Below are 19,085 nucleotides of genomic sequence, written 5' to 3' on the forward strand. Positions count from 1 at the left end.
TACTGTGCAGCTGTATTCATCGACCTGGCCAAGGCTTTCGACTCTGTCAATCACCACATTCTTATCAGCAGACTCAACAGCCTTTGTTTCTCAAATGACTGCCTCGCCTGGTTCACCAACTACTTCTCAGACAGAGTTCAGTGTGTCAAATCGGAGGGCCTGTTGTCCGGATCTCTGGCAGTCTCTGCCACAGGGTTAAATTCTCGGGCCGACTCTTTTCTCTGTATATATCAATGATGTCGCTCTTGCTGCTGGTGATTCTCTGATCCACCTCTACGCAGATGACACCATTCTGTATAGTTCTGGTCCAGTTCTCTGCTGCCAATGACTGGAACGAATTGCATAAATCACTGAGGCTGGCGACCCATATTGCCCTGACTATCTTTAAGCACCAGCTGTCAGAGCAGCTCACAGATCACTGCACCTGTACATAGCCCATCTGTAAATAGCCCATCTACCTACCTCATCCCCATATTGTTATTATTATTTTTTATTGCTCCTTTGCACCCCAGTATCTCTACTTGCACACTCATCTTCTGCACATCTATCACTCCAGTGTTTAATTGCTAAATTGTAATTATTTCGCCACTATGGCCTATTTATTGCCTACCTCCCTTATCTTACCTCATTTGCACACACTCTATATAGACTTTTTTCTATTGCGTTATTGACTGTATGTTTGTTTATTCCATGTGTAAATCTGTGTTGTGTTTGTGTTGACCTGCTTTGCTTTATCTTGGCCAGGTCGCAGTTGTAAATGAGAACTTGTTCTCAACTAGCCTACCTGGTTAAATAAAGGTGAAATAAAAAAATAAAATTGTGTGTGTGTGTGTGTGTGTGTGTGTGTGCGTGCGTGCGTGTGTGTGTGTGTGTGTGTGTGTGTGTGCATGTCTGTCTGTGTGTGTGTGTGTGTGTGCAAGAGGAGGAGACTGTTCAGTACCCGTTTCCACTGATTACCTCTCTGAGGAGTGTATGGGTGGAGTGGGAACCAGGGGGACCAGGGCTCCTGACAGAGAGACGCCTCCCTCTCTTGTAGTTCATTAAATGTAGATTGCTCCCACCCATATACTTCCTCTCTATCCTCCCTCTCCCGTCTCTATTCTCCCTATCCTCCCTCTATCCTCCCTCTCCCCCCTTTATCCTCCCTCTCCCCCCTCTATCCTCCCTCTCCCCCCTCTATCCTCCCTCTATCCACCCTCTCCTCCCTTTATCCTCCCTCTCCCCTCTATCCTCCCTCTCTATTCTCCCTCTCCCCCCTCTATCATCACTCTCCCCCCTCTATCCTCCCTCTCTATTCTCCCTCTCCCCCCTCTATCCTCCCTCTCCCCCCTCTATCATCACTCTCCCCCTCTATCCTCCCTCTCCCCTCTATCCTCCCTCTCCCCTCTCTATCCTCCCTCTCCCCTCTATCCTCCCTCTCCCCTCTCTATTCTCCCTCTCCCCCTCTATTCTCCCTCCTCCCTTTATCCTCCCTCTCCCCTCTCTATCCTCCCTCTCCCCTCTATCCTCCCTCTCCCCTCTCTATTCTCCCTCTCCCCCTCTATTCTCCCTCTCCCCCCTCTATTCTCCCTCTCCCCTCTCTATCCTCCCTCTCCCCTCTATCCTCTCTCTCCCCCCTCTATCCTCCCTCTCCCCTCTCTATTCTCCCTCTCCCCCCTCTATTCTCCCTCTCCCCTCTATTCTCCCTCTCCCCCCTCTATCCTCCCTCTCCCCTCTATTCTCCCTCTCCCCTCTATTCTCCCTCTCCCCCTCTATTCTCCCTCTCCCCCCTCTATTCTCCCTCTCCCCTCTCTATCCTCCCTCTCCCCTCTATCCTCTCTCTCCCCCCTCTATCCTCCCTCTCCCCTCTATCCTCCCTCTCCCCTCTATCCTCCCTCTCCCCTCTATCCTCTCTCTCCCCCCTCTATCCTCTCTCTCCCCTTTATCCTCCCTCTCCCCTCTATCCTCCCTCTCCCCTCTATCCTCCCTCTCCCCTCTATCCTCTCTCTCCCCCCTCTATCCTCTCTCTCCCCTTTATCCTCCCTCTCCCCTCTATCCTCTCTCTCCCCTCTATCCTCCCTCTCCCCTCTCTATTCTCCCTCTCCCCTCTCTATCCTCCCTCTCCCCTCTCTATCCTCCCTCTCCCCCCTCTATCATCACTCTCCCCCTCTATCCTCCCTCTCCCCTCTATCCTCCCTCTCCCCTCTATCCTCCCTCTCCCCCTCTATCCTCCCTCTCCCCTCGATCCTCCCTCTTCCCCCTCTATTCTCCCTCTCCCCTCTATCCTCCCTCCCTCTCCCCCCTCTATCCTCCCTCTCCCCTCTCTATTCTCCCTCTCCCCTCTATCCTCCCTCCCTCTCCCCCCTCTATCCTCCCTCTCCCCTCTCTATTCTCCCTCTCCTCCCTCTCCCCTTATCCTCCCTCTCTATTCTCCCTCTCCCCCCTCTATCCTCCCTCTCCCCTCTCTATTCTCCCTCTCCTCCCTCTATCCTCCCTCTCCCCTCTCTATCCTCCCTCTCCCCTCTCTATTCTCCCTCTCCCCCCTCTATCCTCCCTCTCCCCCTATCCTCCCTCCTTCCCTTTATCCTCCCTCTCCCCTCTATCCTCCCTCTCCCCTCTCTATTCTCCCTCTCCCCCCTCTATCCTCCCTCTCCCCTCTCTATTCTCCCTCTCCCCCTCTATTCTCCCTCTCCTCCCTTTATTCTCCCTCTCCCCTCTCTATCCTCCCTCTCCTATATCCTCCCTCTCCCCTCTATCCTCCCTCTCCCCTCTCTATTCTCCCTCTCCTCCCTTTATCCTCCCTCTCCCCTCTCTATCATCCCTCTCCCCTCTATCCTCCCTCTCCCCTCTCTATTCTCCCTCTCCCCTCTCTATTCTCCCTCTCCCCCTCTATTCTCCCTCTCCCCCCTCTATTCTCCCTCTCCCCTCTCTATCCTCCCTCTCCCCTCTATCCTCTCTCTCCCCTCTCTATTCTCCCTCTCCCCCTCTATTCTCCCTCTCCTCCCGTTATTCTCCCTCTCCCCTCTCTATTCTCCCTCTCCTATATCCTCCCTCTCCCCTCTATCCTCCCTCTCCCCTCTCTATCCTCCCTCTCCCCTCTATCCTCCCTCTCCCCTCTCTATTCTCCCTCTCCCCCTCTATTCTCCCTCCTCCCTTTATCCTCCCTCTCCCCTCTCTATCCTCCCTCTCCCCTCTATCCTCCCTCTCCCCTCTCTATTCTCCCTCTCCCCCTCTATTCTCCCTCTCCCCCCTCTATTCTCCCTCTCCCCTCTCTATCCTCCCTCTCCCCTCTATCCTCTCTCTCCCCCTCTATCCTCTCTCTCCCCTCTATCCTCCCTCTCCCCTCTCTATTCTCCCTTTCCCCTCTATTATCCCTCTCCTCCCTTTATCCTCCCTCTCCCCCTCTATTCTCCCTCCTCCCTTTATCCTCCCTCTCCCCTCTCTATCCTCCCTCTCCCCTCTATCCTCCCTCTCCCCTCTCTATTCTCCCTCTCCCCCTCTATTCTCCCTCTCCCCCCTCTATTCTCCCTCTCCCCTCTCTATCCTCCCTCTCCCCTCTATCCTCTCTCTCCCCCTCTATCCTCTCTCTCCCCTCTATCCTCCCTCTCCCCTCTCTATTCTCCCTCTCCCCCTCTATCCTCCCTCTCCCCTCTCTATTCTCCCTCTCCCCCTCTATTCTCCCTCTCCTCCCTTTATTCTCCCTCTCCCCTCTCTATCCTCCCTCTCCTATATCCTCCCTCTCCCCTCTATCCTCCCTCTCCCCTCTCTATTCTCCCTCTCCTCCCTTTATCCTCCCTCTCCCCTCTCTATCATCCCTCTCCCCTCTATCCTCCCTCTCCCCTCTCTATTCTCCCTCTCCCCTCTCTATTCTCCCTCTCCCCCTCTATTCTCCCTCTCCCCCCTCTATTCTCCCTCTCCCCTCTCTATCCTCCCTCTCCCCTCTATCCTCTCTCTCCCCTCTCTATTCTCCCTCTCCCCCTCTATTCTCCCTCTCCTCCGTTATTCTCCCTCTCCCCTCTCTATTCTCCCTCTCCTATATCCTCCCTCTCCCCTCTATCCTCCCTCTCCCCTCTCTATCCTCCCTCTCCCCTCTATCCTCCCTCTCCCCTCTCTATTCTCCCTCTCCCCCTCTATTCTCCCTCCTCCCTTTATCCTCCCTCTCCCCTCTCTATCCTCCCTCTCCCCTCTATCCTCCCTCTCCCCTCTCTATTCTCCCTCTCCCCCTCTATTCTCCCTCTCCCCCCTCTATTCTCCCTCTCCCCTCTCTATCCTCCCTCTCCCCTCTATCCTCTCTCTCCCCCTCTATCCTCTCTCTCCCCTCTATCCTCTCTCTCCCCTCTCTATTCTCCCTCTCCCCCTCTATTCTCCCTCTCCTCCCGTTATTCTCCCTCTCCCCTCTCTATTCTCCCTCTCCTATATCCTCCCTCTCCCCTTTATCCTCCCTCTCCCCTCTCTATCCTCCCTCTCCCCTCTATCCTCCCTCTCCCCTCTCTATTCTCCCTCTCCCCCTCTATTCTCCCTCTCCCCCCTCTATTCTCCCTCTCCCCTCTCTATCCTCCCTCTCCCCTCTATCCTCTCTCTCCCCCTCTATCCTCTCTCTCCCCTCTCTATTCTCCCTCTCCCCCTCTATTCTCCCTCTCCTCCCGTTATTCTCCCTCTCCCCTCTCTATTCTCCCTCTCCTATATCCTCCCTCTCCCCTCTATCCTCCCTCTCCCCTCTCTATCCTCCCTCTCCCCTCTATCCTCCCTCTCCCCTCTCTATTCTCCCTCTCCCCCTCTATTCTCCCTCCTCCCTTTATCCTCCCTCTCCCCTCTCTATCCTCCCTCTCCCCTCTATCCTCCCTCTCCCCTCTCTATTCTCCCTCTCCCCCTCTATTCTCCCTCTCCCCCCTCTATTCTCCCTCTCCCCTCTCTATCCTCCCTCTCCCCTCTATCCTCTCTCTCCCCCTCTATCCTCTCTCTCCCCTCTATCCTCCCTCTCCCCTCTCTATTCTCCCTTTCCCCCTCTATTATCCCTCTCCTCCCTTTATCCTCCCTCTCCCCCTCTATTCTCCCTCCTCCCTTTATCCTCCCTCTCCCCTCTCTATCCTCCCTCTCCCCTCTATCCTCCCTCTCCCCTCTCTATTCTCCCTCTCCCCCTCTATTCTCCCTCTCCCCCCTCTATTCTCCCTCTCCCCTCTCTATCCTCCCTCTCCCCTCTATCCTCTCTCTCCCCCTCTATCCTCTCTCTCCCCTCTATCCTCCCTCTCCCCTCTCTATTCTCCCTCTCCCCCTCTATTATCCCTCTCCTCCCTTTATCCTCCCTCTCCCCTCTATCCTCTCTCTCCCCTCTATCCTCCCTCTCCCCTCTCTATCCTCCCTCCCCCCTCTATCCTCCCTCTCCCCTCTCTATTCTCCCTCTCCCCCTCTATTCTCCCTCTCCTCCCTTTATTCTCCCTCTCCCCTCTCTATCCTCCCTCTCCTATATCCTCCCTCTCCCCTCTATCCTCCCTCTCCCCTCTATCCTCCCTCTCCCCTCTATCCTCCCTCTCCCCTCTCTATTCTCCCTCTCCCCCTCTATTATCCCTCTCCCCTCTCTAACCTCCCTCTCCCCTCTCTATTCTCCCTCTCCCCCCTCTATCCTCCCTCTCCCATCTCTATTCTCCCTCTCCCCCTCTATTCTCCCTCTCCTCCCTTTATTCTCCCTCTCCCCTCTCTATCCTCCCTCTCCTATATATCCTCCCTCTCCCCTCTGCTGTAATTGGTAATTGGTTGGGACCTGCTGTAATTGGTAATTGGTTGGGACCTGCTGTAATTGGTAATTGGTTGGGACCTGCTGTAATTGGTAATTGGTTGGGACCTGCTGTAATTGGTAATTGGTTGGGACCTGCTGTAATTGGTAATTGGTTGGGACCTGCTGTAATTGGTAATTGGTTGGGACCTGCTGTAATTGGTAATTGGTTGGGACCTGCTGTAATTGGTAATTGGTTGGGACCTGCTGTAATTGGTAATTGGTTGGGACCTGCTGTAATTGGTAATTGGTTGGGACCTGCTGTAATTGGTAATTGGTTGGGACCTGCTGTAATTGGTTGGGACCTGCTGTAATTGGTTGGGACCTGCTGTAATTGGTAATTGGTTGGGACCTGCTGTAATTGGTAATTGGTTGGGACCTGCTGTAATTGGTAATTGGTTGGGACCTGCTGTAATTGGTAATTGGTTGGGACCTGCTGTAATTGGTAATTGGTTGGGACCTGCTGTAATTGCCACCTGAACCCAACCCCTGTTGGCTGTTTATACTGTATACCTTCAGGAAACTGTCGTGCTTCAGACCTTCACTTAGTTCCCAGATATATAAGGAAGTAATACTGAGACTATTCATAACCTCTATCAACACCCTTTCTTACCCAGTGTGGGCTGGAAAGGCTCATAGGCACGTAACATACACACTCAAACCCTTAGAGCACAGAACGAATGTACACAGCTCAGCTCAGCTACCTGACCAAAGCCAGGCTATGGGTAAGGGCCAGAGTATGTAACCCAGCCTGAGCCCAGTCACAAAGGGAAAGCCAAGCTGAATGCATGGCTGGAGTGGAGGTTTGTGAAACCAGAACAATGAATGTATCCTAAATATGTTACATTTCAATAGAAGAGCATACCAAGGTAGGTTGGCTTGTCAATACTAGTTTGTCTGCCAGACTCAGTGGACTGCCAACTTGTTGACTGCTGCTGACGTAGCTTTTCCATTCAAATGACCTGGCCTGGACTAGCTTGAAAACATACTTCAAATCAAATGTTATTAATCACATGCGCCCAATACAACAGGTGTAGACCTTACAGTGAAATGCTGAATACAACAGGTGTAGGAGACCTTACAGTGAAATGCTGAATACAACAGGTGTAGTAGACCTTACAGTGAAATGCTGAATACAACAGGTGTAGTAGAACTTACAGTGAAATGCTGAATACAACAGGTGTAGTAGACCTTACAGTGAAATGCTGAATACAACAGGTGTAGACCTTACAGTGAAATGCTGAATACAACAGGTGTAGTAGACCTTACAGTGAAATGCTGAATACAACAGGTGTAGTAGACCTTACAGTGAAATGCTGAATACAACAGGTGTAGTAGACCTTACAGTGAAATGCTGAATACAACAGGTGTAGTAGACCTTACAGTGAAATGCTGAATACAACCGGTGTAGACCTTACAGTGAAATGCTGAATACAACAGGTGTAGTAGACTTTACAGTGAAATGCTGAATACAACAGGTGTAGTAGACCTTACAGTGAAATGCTGAATACAACAGGTGTAGTAGACCTTACAGTGAAATGCTGAATACAACAGGTGTAGTAGACCTTACAGTGAAATGCTGAATACAACAGGTGTAGTAGACCTTACAGTGAAATGCTGAATACAACAGGTGTAGTAGACCTTACAGTGAAATGCTGACTTACAAGCCTTTAACCAGCAATGCAGTTTAAAAAAAAAGAATAAGAAATAAAAGGAAACAGGAATCTATGTGAATTACACCACACCAATTTCATCACCACATTTTCCGTGGATCTTTTCAATCAAAAACGTGTTATTGCCAGGTGATGAAACCCTCTGTTTATGGATCAACTCTAGAGTCATTCCTCATCAGTGGATTGGAGCAAATGAAAAGCCAGACTCTGCAGGCAGTTCTGTTGTTGATATGACATGATGATATGATATACTTTATTGTCCCTGAGGGGAAATTTGACTGGGACAATAGAGAGTGCTTTTGATTCCACATAAATACATAGAATCATACAATCATAGATGACTGGTCCTGGTATCAGGTCTCTGAGGCAGCTCTCTCTCAAGAACTGACACACACACACACATATATATAAACACACGCACACACACACCCACACGCGGGCAGACACACACACACATATATATATATATATATACACACGCACACACACACCCACACGTGCACACATACACACACACACATATATATATATATATACACACGCACCCACACGCGCACACATACACACACACACACACACACACAAGCACGCACCCATACACACATTTCATAAAGGCAGTAGAAGCTATATGGTGCCTCTCCCATTGTTCCCATGGTATATGGTTGAGTGGTTATAACAGCCACATTAACACGTCTGTGTTTTATGGGTGTGAAAGGCTCACACAGAGAGAATCGGATCTGGCCCATTAACACAGAAGATAAATCAACTTTAATGCTCAGCCCTTTTGGCACTGTGATATTTGCTGACCTTTTGCATGATATGGTTCAGTTGACCTTCTCTGTTTCGATAGGACACTAGACACTCTGTTTCTACTTCCAGTATTGTGTCTGAACACCCTGCGTGTTGATGTGGTTAATGTATTATTGTTAAACCCAGATGCAGAGACTTACGTCAACAAATCTTGTGTATTCTCACACTAGGATTTCTCTGACAGCCAGCTGTGTTGCTGAATATAACCCTTGCTGACAGGATTAGATCACCCATCATCGGAGATTTGAGATGAAGTCATTATGAACAGGAAATGAAAGAGGAACACAGAGAGACTGTAACGTGGCCAGTAATTAATTAAACATAATGTGCTACATTTGACTGGGTTCTTCCTATTACCTCAGTACCTAGTCAGCAGTTCTGTTCCAACAGCCAAGTGTTCCCAGGACAATGCGGGAACAGCACGGCATCGCTCTCCCTCTTGTTTCATTTCCCGTGTTAATGCACCCGGAGTCTCAACAGCAGTCAACCCAGGTCCCAGAGCCAATAATGCCAGGGTAGTGTGAGCCAGGCAGATGGGAATGCTAGCGTAAAAAGGTGCCATAGATCATTTGGAGACACTTATTACTGTCTCTCTCTCCATGGAGTGTCTTCTCTCTATTAACAAGTCATTCCAAACCATTCCCCAGGACTGTTAGTAAACTATGTTGATGGGTACCCATTCCCCAGGACTGTTAGTAAACTATGTTGATGGGTACCCATTCCCCAGGACTGTTAGTAGACTATGTTGTTGGGTATCCATTCCCCAGGACTGTTAGTAAACTATGTTGATGGGTACCCATTCCCCAGGACTGTTAGTAGACTATGTTGTTGGGTATCCATTCCCCAGGACTGTTAGTAGACTATGTTGTTGGGTATCCATTCCCCAGGACTGTTAGTAGACTATGTTGTTGGGTACCCATTCCCCAGGACTGTTAGTAGACTATGCTGTTGGGTATCCATTCCCCAGGACTGTTAGTAGACTATGTTGTTGGGTACCCATTCCCCAGGACTGTTAGTAGACTATGTTGTTGGGTATCCATTCCCCAGGACTGTTAGTAGACTATGTTGTTGGGTACCCATTCCCCAGGACTGTTAGTAAACTATGTTGTTGGGTACCCATTCCCCAGGACTGTTAGTAGACTATGTTGATGGGTACCCATTCCCCAGGACTGTTAGTAAACTATGTTGATGGGTACCCATTCCCCAGGACTGTTAGTAGACTATGTTGTTGGGTATCCATTCCCCAGGACTGTTAGTAAACTATGTTGTTGGGTACCCATTCCCCAGGACTGTTAGTAGACTATGTTGATGGGTACCCATTCCCCAGGACTGTTAGTAAACTATGTTGTTGGGTACCCATTCCCCAGGACTGTTAGTAGACTATGTTGATGGGTACCCATTCCCCAGGACTGTTAGTAAACTATGTTGATGGGTACCCATTCCCCAGGACTGTTAGTAGACTATGTTGTTGGGTATCCATTCCTCAGGACTGTTAGTAAACTATGTTGTTGGGTACCCATTCCCCAGGACTGTTAATAGACTATGTTGATGGGTACCCATTCCCCAGGACTGTTAGTAAACTATGTTGATGGGTACCCATTCCCCAGGACTGTTAGTAGACTATGTTGTTGGGTATCCATTCCCCAGGACTGTTAGTAAACTATGTTGATGGGTACCCATTCCCCAGGACTGTTAGTAGACTATGTTGTTGGGTATCCATTCCCCAGGACTGTTAGTAGACTATGTTGTTGGGTACCCATTCCCCAGGACTGTTAGTAGACTATGTTGTTGGGTACCCATTCCCCAGGACTGTTAGTAGACTATGTTGTTGGGTATCCATTCCCCAGGACTGTTAGTAGACTATGTTGTTGGGTATCCATTCCCCAGGACTGTTAGTAGACTATGTTGTTGGGTACCCATTCCCCAGGACTTTTAGTAGACTATGTTGTTGGGTATCCATTCCCCAGGACTGTTAGTAGACTATGTTGTTGGGTACCCATTCCCCAGGACTGTTAGTAGACTATGTTGTTGGGTACCCATTCCCCAGGACTGTTAGTAGACTATGTTGTTGGGTACCCATTCCCCAGGACTGTTAGTAGACTATGTTGTTGGGTACCCATTCCCCAGGACTGTTAGTGGACTATGTTGTTGGGTACCCATTCCCCAGGACTGTTAGTAGACTATGTTGTTGGGTACCCATTCCCCAGGACTGTTAGTAGACTATGTTGTTGGGTATCCATTCCCCAGGACTGTTAGTAGACTATGTTGTTGGGTGCCCATTCCCCAGGACTGTTAGTAGACTATGTTGTTGGGTACCCATTCCCCAGGACTGTTAGTAGACTATGTTGTTGGGTGCCCATTCCCCAGGACTGTTAGTAGACTATGTTGTTGGGTACCCATTCCCCAGGACTGTTAGTAGACTATGTTGTTGGGTACCCATTCCCCAGGACTGTTAGTAGACTATCTTGTTGGGTACCCAAGGTGTGTCACCATGTCCAATTTGAAATAGACTAGAGAATTATTGTTGTTGTCTCGATCTTGACAGACAAGTAGTGTTTTTTTCTCTCTACATATCTTTACAGGTTTAACATTTCAACCCAAACAAATCTAGGTAGCGAAGAGGTTTGGCCTAAAACTGCTGTTGTACTGATAACCATGGTCCCCTACTGTGCCACGGTGACTGGTATGGGCATGCTGGTTACAGCAGCTGGCACAGCGGTGACATCCTGCCATAGTCACTAGGGGATCGCTGTGATCTGTCTTACAGTCGGCTCAGAGACACCTCTGTTCCCTCCACGGCTCTGCCAGTGCCAGACAGCTTTATTGCAACACGCACACACACACACGCACACACGCGCACGCACGCGCACGCACACACGCACACACACACACGCACACACACACACACACACACACACACACGCACGCGTGTTCCACGCGATTTCCAGCCAGGGAGTGGTACTGCTTTCTTGCTCTTGGGTCCTGCCAACTTCACTAACTACAGTGTTGTCTGACTGTAATAGCTGTCGCTGTAGTGTAATGACAGCCCCTGACTGTTGATATGTTAATAACTATTTATATTGGCTAGTATCATTGGTATCATTATCAGTATGATTGTCTCGCATGTTCCATTAGATCATTGCTGTTATAGATCAGTATGATTGTCTCGCATGTTCCATTAGATCACGGCTGTTATAGATCAGTATGATTGTCTCATGTGTTCCATTAGATCACAGCTGTTATAGATCAGTATGATTGTCAAGCATGTTCCATTAGATCATGGCTGTTATAGATCAGTATGATTGTCTCATGTGTTCCATTAGATCATTGCTGTTATAGATCAGTATGATTGTCTCATGTGTTCCATTAGATCATTGCTGTTATAGATCAGTATGTTTGTCTCATGTGTTCCATTAGATCATGGCTGTTATAGATCAGTATGATTGTCTCATGTGTTCCATTAGATCATGGCTGTTATAGATCAGTATGATTGTCTCATGTGTTCCATTAGATCATTGCTGTTATAGATCAGTATGATTGTCTCGCATGTTCCATTAGATCATTGCTGTTATAGATCAGTATGATTGTCTCATGTGTTCCATTAGATCATTGCTGTTATAGATCAGTATGATTGTCTCATGTGTTCCATTAGATCATTGCTGTTATAGATCAGTATGATTGTCTCATGTGTTCCATTAGATCATTGCTGTTATAGATCAGTATGTTTGTCTCATGTGTTCCATTAGATCATGGCTGTTATAGATCAGTATGATTGTCTCATGTGTTCCATTAGATCATTGCTGTTATAGATCAGTATGATTGTCTCATGTGTTCCATTAGATCATTGCTGTTATAGATCAGTATGATTGTCTCATGTGTTCCATTAGATCATTGCTGTTATAGATCAGTATGATTGTCTCATGTGTTCCATTAGATCATTGCTGTTATAGATCAGTATGATTGTCTCATGTGTTCCATTAGATCATTGCTGTTATAGATCAGTATGATTGTCTCATGTGTTCCATTAGATCATTGCTGTTATAGATCAGTATGATTGTCTCATGTGTTCCATTAGATCATTGCTGTTATAGATCAGTATGATTGTCTCATGTGTTCCATTAGATCATGGCTGTTATAGATCAGTATGATTGTCTCATGTGTTCCATTAGATCATGGCTGTTATAGATCAGTATGATTGTCTCATGTGTTCCATTAGATCATTGCTGTTATAGATCAGTATGATTGTCTCATGTGTTCCATTAGATCATTGCTGTTATAGATCAGTATGATTGTCTCATGTGTTCCATTAGATCATTGCTGTTATAGATCAGTATGATTGTCTCATGTGTTCCATTAGATCATGGCTGTTATAGATCAGTATGATTGTCTCGCATGTTCCATTAGATCATTGCTGTTATAGATCAGTATGATTGTCTCATGTGTTCCATTAGATCATTGCTGTTATAGATCAGTATGATTGTCTCATGTGTTCCATTAGATCATGGCTGTTATAGATCAGTATGATTGTCTCGCATGTTCCATTAGATCATTGCTGTTATAGATCAGTATGATTGTCTCGCATGTTCCATTAGATCACGGCTGTTATAGATCAGTATGATTGTCTCATGTGTTCCATTAGATCACAGCTGTTATAGATCAGTATGATTGTCTCGCATGTTCCATTAGATCATGGCTGTTATAGATCAGTATGATTGTCTCATGTGTTCCATTAGATCACAGCTGTTATAGATCAGTATGATTGTCTCATGTGTTCCATTAGATCATTGCTGTTATAGATCAGTATGATTGTCTCATGTGTTCCATTAGATCATTGCTGTTATAGATCAGTATGATTGTCTCATGTGTTCCATTAGATCATTGCTGTTATAGATCAGTATGATTGTCTCATGTGTTCCATTAGATCATTGCTGTTATAGATCAGTATGATTGTCTCATGTGTTCCATTAGATCATGGCTGTTATAGATCAGTATGATTGTCTCATGTGTTCCATTAGATCATGGCTGTTATAGATCAGTATGATTGTCTCATGTGTTCCATTAGATCATTGCTGTTATAGATCAGTATGATTGTCTCATGTGTTCCATTAGATCATTGCTGTTATAGATCAGTATGATTGTCTCATGTGTTCCATTAGATCATTGCTGTTATAGATCAGTATGATTGTCTCATGTGTTCCATTAGATCATGGATGTTATAGATCAGTATGATTGTCTCGCATGTTCCATTAGATCATTGCTGTTATAGATCAGTATGATTGTCTCATGTGTTCCATTAGATCATTGCTGTTATAGATCAGTATGATTGTCTCATGTGTTCCATTAGATCATGGCTGTTATAGATCAGTATGATTGTCTCGCATGTTCCATTAGATCATTGCTGTTATAGATCAGTATGATTGTCTCGCATGTTCCATTAGATCACGGCTGTTATAGATCAGTATGATTGTCTCATGTGTTCCATTAGATCACAGCTGTTATAGATCAGTATGATTGTCTCGCATGTTCCATTAGATCATGGCTGTTATAGATCAGTATGATTGTCTCATGTGTTCCATTAGATCACAGCTGTTATAGATCAGTATGATTGTCTCGCATGTTCCATTAGATCACGGCTGTTATAGATCAGTATGATTGTCTCATGTGTTCCATTAGATCACAGCTGTTATAGATCAGTATGTTTGTCTCATGTGTTCCATTAGATCATGGCTGTTATAGATCAGTATGATTGTCTCGCATGTTCCATTAGATCATTGCTGTTATAGATCAGTATGATTGTCTCATGTGTTCCATTAGATCATGGCTGTTATAGATCAGTATGTTTGTCTCATGTGTTCCATTAGATCATGGCTGTTATAGATCAGTATGATTGTCTCATGTGTTCCATTAGATCATGGCTGTTATAGATCAGTATGTTTGTCTCATGTGTTCCATTAGATCATGGCTGTTATAGATCAGTATGATTGTCTCATGTGTTCCATTAGATCATGGCTGTTATAGATCAGTATGATTGTCTCATGTGTTCCATTAGATCATGGCTGTTATAGATCAGTATGTTTGTCTCATGTGTTCCATTAGATCATGGCTGTTATAGATCAGTATGATTGTCTCGCATGTTCCATTAGATCACGGCTGTTATAGATCAGTATGATTGTCTCGCATGTTCCATTAGATCACGGCTGTTATAGATCAGTATGATTGTCTCATGTGTTCCATTAGATCACAGCTGTTATAGATCAGTATGTTTGTCTCATGTGTTCCATTAGATCATGGCTGTTATAGATCAGTATGTTTGTCTCATGTGTTCCATTAGATCATGGCTGTTATAGATCAGTATGATTGTCTCGCATGTTCCATTAGATCACGGCTGTTATAGATCAGTATGATTGTCTCGCATGTTCCATTAGATCACGGCTGTTATAGATCAGTATGATTGTCTCATGTGTTCCATTAGATCACAGCTGTTATAGATCAGTATGTTTGTCTCATGTGTTCCATTAGATCATGGCTGTTATAGATCAGTATGTTTGTCTCATGTGTTCCATTAGATCATGGCTGTTATAGATCAGTATGATTGTCTCATGTGTTCCATTAGATCATTGCTGTCATAGATCAGTATGATTGTCTCATGTGTTCCATTAGATCATTGCTGTTATAGATCAGTATGATTGTCTCATGTGTTCCATTAGATCATTGCTGTCATAGATCAGTATGTTTGTCTCATGTGTTCCATTAGATCATTGCTGTTATAGATCAGTATGATTGTCTCATGTGTTCCATTAGATCATTGCTGTTATAGATCAGTATGATTGTCTCATGTGTTCCATTAGATCATGGCTGTTATAGATCAGTATGATTGTCTCATGTGTTCCATTAGATCATTGCTGTTATAGATCAGTATGATTGTCTCATGTGTTCCATTAGATCATTGCTGTCATAGATCAGTATGATTGTCTCATGTGTTCCATTAGATCATTGCTGTTATAGATCAGTATGATTGTCTCATGTGTTCCATTAGATCATGGCTGTTATAGATCAGTATGTTTGTCTCATGTGTTCCATTAGATCATGGCTGTTATAGATCAGTATGTTTGTCTCATGTGTTCCATTAGATCATTGCTGTTATAGATCAGTATGATTGTCTCATGTGTTCCATTAGATCATGGCTGTTATAGATCAGTATGATTGTCTCATGTGTTCCATTAGATCATGGCTGTTATAGATCAGTATGATTGTCTCATGTGTTCCATTAGATCATTGCTGTTATAGATCAGTATGATTGTCTCATGTGTTCCATTAGATCATTGCTGTTATAGATCAGTATGATTGTCTCATGTGTTCCATTAGATCATGGCTGTTATAGATCAGTATGATTGTCTCATGTGTTCCATTAGATCATTGCTGTTATAGATCAGTATGATTGTCTCATGTGTTCCATTAGATCATTGCTGTTATAGATCAGTATGATTGTCTCATGTGTTCCATTAGATCATGGCTGTTATAGATCAGTATGATTGTCTCATGTGTTCCATTAGATCATGGCTGTTATAGATCAGTATGATTGTCTCATGTGTTCCATTAGATCATTGCTGTTATAGATCAGTATGATTGTCTCATGTGTTCCATTAGATCACTGCTGTTATAGATCAGTATGATTGTCTCATGTGTTCCATTAGATCATGGCTGTTATAGATCAGTATGATTGTCTCATGTGTTCCATTAGATCATTGCTGTTATAGATCAGTATGATTGTCTCATGTGTTCCATTAGATCATTGCTGTTATAGATCAGTATGATTGTCTCATGTGTTCCATTAGATCATGGCTGTTATAGATCAGTATGATTGTCTCATGTGTTCCATTAGATCATTGCTGTTATAGATCAGTATGATTGTCTCATGTGTTCCATTAGATCATTGCTGTTATAGATCAGTATGATTGTCTCATGTGTTCCATTAGATCATGGCTGTTATAGATCAGTATGATTGTCTCATGTGTTCCATTAGATCATGGCTGTTATAGATCAGTATGATTGTCTCATGTGTTCCATTAGATCATTGCTGTTATAGATCAGTATGATTGTCTCATGTGTTCCATTAGATCATTGCTGTTATAGATCAGTATGATTGTCTCATGTGTTCCATTAGATCATGGCTGTTATAGATCAGTATGATTGTCTCATGTGTTCCATTAGATCATGGCTGTTATAGATCAGTATGATTGTCTCATGTGTTCCATTAGATCATGGCTGTTATAGATCAGTATGATTGTCTCATGTGTTCCATTAGATCATGGCTGTTATAGATCAGTATGATTGTCTCATGTGTTCCATTAGATCATGGCTGTTATAGATCAGTATGATTGTCTCATGTGTTCCATTAGATCACAGCTGTTATAGATCAGTATGTTTGTCTCATGTGTTCCATTAGATCATGGCTGTTATAGATCAGTATGATTGTCTCATGTGTTCCATTAGATCATTGCTGTTATAGATCAGTATGATTGTCTCATGTGTTCCATTAGATCATTGCTGTTATAGATCAGTATGTTTGTCTCATGTGTTCCATTAGATCATGGCTGTTATAGATCAGTATGATTGTCTCATGTGTTCCATTAGATCATTGCTGTTATAGATCAGTATGATTGTCTCATGTGTTCCATTAGATCATTGCTGTTATAGATCAGTATGTTTGTCTCATGTGTTCCATTAGATCATGGCTGTTATAGATCAGTATGATTGTCTCATGTGTTCCATTAGATCATTGCTGTTATAGATCAGTATGATTGTCTCATGTGTTCCATTAGATCATTGCTGTTATAGATCAGTATGATTGTCTCATGTGTTCCATTAGATCATGGCTGTTATAGATCAGTATGATTGTCTCATGTGTTCCATTAGATCATGGCTGTTATAGATCAGTATGATTGTCTCATGTGTTCCATTAGATCATGGCTGTTATAGATCAGTATGATTGTCTCATGTGTTCCATTAGATCATGGCTGTTATACATCAGTATGATTGTCTCATGTGTTCCATTAGATCATTGCTGTCATAGATCAGTATGATTGTCTCATGTGTTCCATTAGATCATTGCTGTTATAGATCAGTATGATTGTCTCATGTGTTCCATTAGATCATGGCTGTTATAGATCAGTATGATTGTCTCGCATGTTCCATTAGATCATTGCTGTTATAGATCAGTATGATTGTCTCATGTGTTCCATTAGATCATTGCTGTTATAGATCAGTATGATTGTCTCATGTGTTCCATTAGATCATGGCTGTTATAGATCAGTATGATTGTCTCGCATGTTCCATTAGATCATTGCTGTTATAGATCAGTATGATTGTCTCGCATGTTCCATTAGATCACGGCTGTTATAGATCAGTATGATTGTCTCATGTGTTCCATTAGATCACAGCTGTTATAGATCAGTATGATTGTCTCGCATGTTCCATTAGATCATGGCTGTTATAGATCAGTATGATTGTCTCATGTGTTCCATTAGATCACAGCTGTTATAGATCAGTATGATTGTCTCGCATGTTCCATTAGATCACGGCTGTTATAGATCAGTATGATTGTCTCATGTGTTCCATTAGATCACAGCTGTTATAGATCAGTATGTTTGTCTCATGTGTTCCATTAGATCATGGCTGTTATAGATCAGTATGATTGTCTCGCATGTTCCATTAGATCATTGCTGTTATAGATCAGTATGATTGTCTCATGTGTTCCATTAGATCATGGCTGTTATAGATCAGTATGTTTGTCTCATGTGTTCCATTAGATCATGGCTGTTATAGATCAGTATGATTGTCTCATGTGTTCCATTAGATCATGGCTGTTATAGATCAGTATGTTTGTCTCATGTGTTCCATTAGATCATGGCTGTTATAGATCAGTATGATTGTCTCATGTGTTCCATTAGATCATGGCTGTTATAGATCAGTATGATTGTCTCATGTGTTCCATTAGATCATGGCTGTTATAGATCAGTATGTTTGTCTCATGTGTTCCATTAGATCATGGCTGTTATAGATCAGTATGATTGTCTCGCATGTTCCATTAGATCACGGCTGTTATAGATCAGTATGATTGTCTCGCATGTTCCATTAGATCACGGCTGTTATAGATCAGTATGATTGTCTCATGTGTTCCATTAGATCACAGCTGTTATAGATCAGTATGTTTGTCTCATGTGTTCCATTAGATCATGGCTGTTATAGATCAGTATGTTTGTCTCATGTGTTCCATTAGATCATGGCTGTTATAGATCAGTATGATTGTCTCGCATGTTCCATTAGATCACGGCTGTTATAGATCAGTATGATTGTCTCGCATGTTCCATTAGATCACGGCTGTTATAGATCAGTATGATTGTCTCATGTGTTCCATTAGATCACAGCTGTTATAGATCAGTATGTTTGTCTCATGTGTTCCATTAGATCATGGCTGTTATAGATCAGTATGTTTGTCTCATGTGTTCCATTAGATCATGGCTGTTATAGATCAGTATGATTGTCTCATGTGTTCCATTAGATCATTGCTGTCATAGATCAGTATGATTGTCTCATGTGTTCCATTAGATCATTGCTGTTATAGATCAGTATGATTGTCTCATGTGTTCCATTAGATCATTGCTGTCATAGATCAGTATGTTTGTCTCATGTGTTCCATTAGATCATTGCTGTTATAGATCAGTATGATTGTCTCATGTGTTCCATTAGATCATTGCTGTTATAGATCAGTATGATTGTCTCATGTGTTCCATTAGATCATGGCTGTTATAGATCAGTATGATTGTCTCATGTGTTCCATTAGATCATTGCTG

General features: G+C 44.2%; 1 protein-coding gene across 2 annotated transcripts in view; it reads left to right on the forward strand.

Annotated features, from left to right (window-relative positions):
- Window positions 1-19,085, forward strand: part of LOC109873045 (serine/threonine-protein phosphatase 2A 55 kDa regulatory subunit B beta isoform) — a 174,031-nt gene that overhangs the window by 72,640 nt on the left and 82,306 nt on the right. The window lies entirely within an intron of this gene.

This window comes from Oncorhynchus kisutch, linkage group LG28, assembly GCF_002021735.2.
Source record: "Oncorhynchus kisutch isolate 150728-3 linkage group LG28, Okis_V2, whole genome shotgun sequence".
NCBI classification, from domain to species: domain Eukaryota; kingdom Metazoa; phylum Chordata; class Actinopteri; order Salmoniformes; family Salmonidae; genus Oncorhynchus; species Oncorhynchus kisutch.